Source organism: Octopus sinensis, linkage group LG8 (genome assembly GCF_006345805.1).
Source record: "Octopus sinensis linkage group LG8, ASM634580v1, whole genome shotgun sequence".
Lineage (NCBI taxonomy): Eukaryota > Metazoa > Mollusca > Cephalopoda > Octopoda > Octopodidae > Octopus > Octopus sinensis.
The window spans coordinates 37,323,162-37,329,161 of record NC_043004.1 but is presented as its reverse complement, the minus strand read 5'-3'; positions in this window follow the sequence as shown (position 1 = coordinate 37,329,161).

The following is a 6,000-nucleotide window of genomic DNA, read 5'->3' as shown; positions in this document are numbered from 1 at the left end:
ACCTCTTCATAATCAAGCAGCAAAACTTGATGTGAAGTCAATGAATGACTAACCTGAAGTCTGCGTGGTTCCATACAATATTATCATATGCTGAGTATACTAAGTTTCCATTACCAATTAATACACACAGCTAAGAATTAAACATCAAAGGAAAATAACGCTGTTAGTCGTTAGTTCAAGGTAAGAAAATTCTGATGTTAAAAAAAGAAAAAAATCAAACAATTATTTCTTTGACATTTTCCTTAAGAAAGCAAATAATTTTTCAATTATCTCTGAGAGTCTATCCCCTAATTAATGCCTTGTAAGTGGAACCTCGCTACGGGGTGAGCAGGTAGCAGGAGAAATCTTCATAGGAAGAACTCCTGTCAACCAAGTGTTAATAGTATATTTTCCTTCTAAATATATATATTTCATACGAAATACAATTTATTGACGGTTGTTTTAACTTGTAGTTTCTTGTAAGACGAATATATTTATAAACATAAAGTAGGCACCTTATGAAATTGGGGCAAACTCGTTACTCTCTACCTCATAAATGATTGGTTGCTACAGAAGTCTTGCGCCCATGACCTTGTTAGAAAAACATTCATTTAGAAGTAGAAACGTTCATAACGATTTGTTCTATAGGGGAACTAACTCATGATAAATAATTCAAGAGTTACCTCCCTTGTCTCTATAATTGCAAGTCTTAACTATCAAGTAACGACAATATTTTCCTTTTTCTCGTCTGTCTTTATGTTCTGAGTTCAAATTCCGCCGAGGTCGACTTTGCATTTTATCCTTTCGGGATTGATGAATTAAGCACCAGTTACGTACTGGGAACACTCTAATCGACTGGACCTCCCCCCAAATTTCGGGCCTTGTGCCTAGAGTAGGAAAGAATATTTTCCTTTTCCATAAAAGTGTATTTTTCCTTCGAATGGCATCGTTTTCAAGTCTTCTGTAGCAGGCACTTATTATTTCTTTCACACTGTTCCACTCATCCGTAACGTATCACTTTGACAAATTTTTTAATATTAATTTCACGCGAAATCATCGTAATTGCTGATATGATCGTCATTGAACTATACATACATACATACATACATACATACACACACACAGAAACATACATACATACATACACACACACACACACGCACATACATACATACATACATACACACACACACACAAACATACATACATACATACATACATACACGCATACAAGCATGCATACTTACACACATGCATGCATGCGTGTATGCACACATGCATGTGTGTATGCATACATACATGCATACATGCATGCATTCATACATGCATACATGCATGCATAATACATACATGCATACATACATACATGCACACATACATGCCTACATGCATGCATACATACATGCATGCATACATACATGCATGCATACATACATGCATACATATATGCATTCATACATGCATAATGCATTCATACATGCATGCATACATACATGCATGCATACATACATGCACACATACATGCATACATTCATGCATTCATACATACATGCATACATACATGCATGCATGCATACATACATGCATGCATGCACACATACATGCATGCATACATACATGTATGCATACATACATGCATGCATACATACATGCATGCATGATACATACATACATACATACATACATACATACATACATACATACATACATACATACATACACACACACACACACACACACACACACACATACACACACACACATACATCAATGGCGATGTAGACAGGCTATACTTCCGATGTAAGCATGGTGACCATAGTCTTAAATTTGTGTTGATGTCATATGAGGCATGGATTGTGATTCGAAACAACATCTGCAGCAGAGGAATGAGACCAGTAAGTATCTTGTCCAAGTTTGTGTCCACGAAACCAACAACATAATTAGGATAATGAAATTGAGGAAAGCTTGTATGAAATAAGAGCTGATACAAATCTCTCTCCAAGGAGCATTGGTTAAATCTATTTATCAGAACAACAGAATGAGAAAATGGACCAGTTCACTGAGAAGTGATAGATGTCTACATCAAGAATCTAAGAATAAGAGATTCCCACTAAGTACCTACAGAATAAAAGACAGAAAACGTTGACAGACAACAAATGTAAGCTTTGTAAGACCAAGCCTGAAGACATCAACCACATTATTATCAACAGTGATAGTTGGTCTTCCAGATATTATTTTCTCCATGAGGCAACCAGAACAGTCTGGAACAGAATAATGGACCCCCCCCCGCCCCCCAAAAAACCCTACAGACGAAGCTGACCATTTTAAGACCAATTGGTCAAAAGAATATTGGTAGACCTTGAAAATTAAAATAGCCACGAAATTAAAACACAATCAGTCAGATATCGTTGCGTGGGACCACAAAGAAAAGATGTATTCTGTAGTGGGGATCAGCTACCCCCTGGACACAAATGTGGTTAGAAAAATACAAGAGAAAGAGAGCATATATAAACTATTGATAACGAGTTTGCAAATCCAGTACCAATTTTTATTGGAGCAACAGGATATATATTTATATCTACTCATCTGGACCAAAGTATGGCTGAACTTAGGATCTTAGGGAGAGAATACAAATCCTTAATTTATAAGCTACAAATGATCATGATATCTGGGATTCTAAAAGCCTGTAAGACCTTCTTAAGATTTAAACGATGAAAGTTAAAACAAGATGTAGTATCAGCACTTTGGGTCTACTCCATTTTTCTTTACATTGGATTTGTAGTTCTGGGTCAATAAACTCTGATCTTGAGCAGCTAAGATAAACCCTTCACTCTCTGCCTTTAGACCTGAGTTCCCTAGCCACAGATATGTGTGCTTTTGGTCTACATTAGCTTGTTTGCTATGGGCCACATATTTGCTATGCAGAGGATTTTGTTCAAACCTATCAGCCAATTGTTTAATCACTTTTTGCTTTGCCATTTATTTCACTTTCTTTGCAACAACGGTTGCCACACTTTCATCGTGTTGTTCAATCTGGATATCAGGCATGAACTCATTAGTAAATTTTTTGCTCTCCTTCATGACAGAATGAAGCTTCTTACATCTCTCGTGGTTTTTAACGAGTTATAACATCCAGTCGTTAGATGTTGCCAGATATTTTGTCAGCCCAATTCTGGTGGTTCTGTAAGAGATTTCAAATTGGATCAAGCCTCGACCTCCTTGGGCTCTGGGAAGGTAAAAACGATCTGCGTTTGCTTTTGGGTGGTGCATCTTATAGCGAGTCTGCAGCTAATGGATTTTCCTGTCAATCTTCCTTATTTTGCTCATATTCTAGTTCAACATGTTGAAAGTGTAAATAACAATTGGGACTACTAAGGAATTTATAGCTAACACCTTGTTACGTGCATTTAACTCGGATTAACCTGTAACATTTCTTCCTGATCTTCTCTTTCATGCTTTCATGCTTGCATGCTGAATACCAGAGCCCTCATTTATTCTGAGGTGTTTGAAAGTTTGTTCCTGGTCAAGTTGTTTTATAACTGTGTCAACATCTAATACCACTGAATGTGAGGTCTTTAATTTCCCTTTCTAGAAAGTGGCCTTGGCACATTTATCGAGACCAAATTCCATCCTGATGTCATCACTGAATGCTTTCACAGTTCGCAATAAACCTTCAAGCTCATTAACGTCTTTGACGTAGAGTTTTAAGTCATCCATATAAACTAAATGGCTTATTTTTGTCATCAGTTTTATACCCATATCCTGTTCTGTTCACTTGTAAGGAGTATTAAGGCTATGCAAAAAATTAAAAGTGACTGTAAGTCACCTTGGAAAATGCTGCAGTTGATATTAATATTGTTTGTGGTCAGTACTTCATTAGAGTGGTATAATTGGAGATTCGTATTTCACACTGACATATCGTGCTTCAGGAAGTTTGAAATCACAAGAGAAATTTTGAAAATATCCAACAATTTCAAGATTCATGAATGTGGTATGCTGTCAAAGGCCTTTTTATAATCAACTCATGCGTGACTGAGATTTCTGCATTTGTTATGACAGTTCTCAAGGATCACGCAATTAATTAAGAGTTGGTCTTTGCATTCATATGAGTCTCGTCGGCACCCTTTTTGTTCAGTGGGGAAAATATCGTTCTGTTCCATAAATTTGTATGTTTTCTCCACGAAGATGGATGCTAAAATTTTATACGTGGTAGACAGAGATATTATGGGCCGATAGTTTTTGGGAAATTTGGTTTCATTATTCCTCAGGAGTGCTAACCAGTCAGGTGTTTTCTTAAGATCTCAAATAATTTCATTGAATAACTGAACTAACTTTCCGTGTGCACAAGGGGGCGATGTGAGGCAGAAATTTGGCACCCTATTATTACCAGGGGTTTTCCATTTATGGGCCTTCTTGAGTGTCATCCTTACGTCTTCTATTGCGATGTCTTCCCATGCTTGTTCTAGTAAATTTTGGTAGGATCCTTCTGTGCATATAATCCAGTCTGCGTTTTCATTGTATGTCTTTTCCTCACACCAGATATCTTTTCAAAAGTTTTCAACTTCTTCCATGGGAGGGAAATCTTCAACTGTTATTTTCTCCCTCCCTATTTTTCTGTAGAATGTTTTCACATTGGATGCGAGCAGCTTAGTTTGCTTGCAAAACCTGTTTCTCTTCTCAAATCTTTATATTCTTCCAGCTTTTGCTTGGAATTTTGGTTGCAGTGTTTCTTTTGCTGAAAGCAGTTCTTCTTTTGGAGAGAATCTATATTTTCTCTTCATCTCTCTTCCTTTTCTGAATTTTACATTGTTTTCACAAATTAATTAATTTAATATTGATATTTCACATGCATAACAGATTAGACTGTTGGAAAAGAAAACTTCCTAATATGGGCTACAAGTGACCCTAAAAGCAAAGAACCCTCCAAAGTAGTCTGCTTGTCTTTAATAATACTGCTTTCTGGAGCGGCACTAAACTAGGTTTTATGGTTTTTTTCTCTATCTATCTGTTCACTTCTCTAGGGATTTTTCCTAAATCATCTATGAATGCACTTTACCCTCACTTTCCATAGCCTTTATAACTCAATGGTTAGATTCTGGTAATTTAATATTTTCTCTATACCTCTCAAGTTGACTTTACCAGCAGGCTACCGATGCACAACTGCATCCTTATACCTCGAACAAGGGAGCTAATGTTCCCACTCAGCCTTAAACGGTACCCATGGACCATGGTTTCTGGGTTATTTCTCACCGCCACAGGATAACCGTTGACTCGAAATGGCAGCACTAAGTCTTGTTTGAGGTATATACTTTTAAAGTGGCACACACACACACACACACACAAACACACAGATAGATAGATAGATAGATAGATAGATAGAGATAGATAGATAGATAGATAGATAGATGGAGAGAGAGAGAGAGAGAGAGAGAGAGAGAGAGAGAGAGAGAGAGAGAGAGAGAGAGAGAGAGAGAGAGAGAGAGAGAGAGAAAGACCACAAATATTCTATGCATTTTAACACACAGAGTTAATATACTTACTATTTGAGTATTTACTGTACAAATGACTCCATTTGTGTCAGTTGAAACTTGGTACATCATCAGGGGTAAAATGTTTTTGAGCTAGCATTTATATTCCTTCACATACATCATTGAAATTAGCAAAATGACCAACAAATAAAAACAAAGAAAACAGAAAAATAATAAACAGTAATGATATAGGAATGTATATACACCACCCCTAACCCTCCCACCACTCGTGCACAAGTACATATGTATAGAAAATGTTACTTTATGTATTCAAATTTATATTTTCCAAGTAAATTTGTTCTATACTTAACCTCTTGCACCCATATTTAAATATGTAGAACCAGACAATAGATTCTATTACATTGGAAAAATACTCTCAATACAGAATTTGGTTCAGTTATTTTGCTATTTATTTTGTCTTGATTCACAGCAGGCTTGTCATTTTCATTGTTTAAAAAAATTGCACAGTAAATAATAGAAAATGCCATTAAAG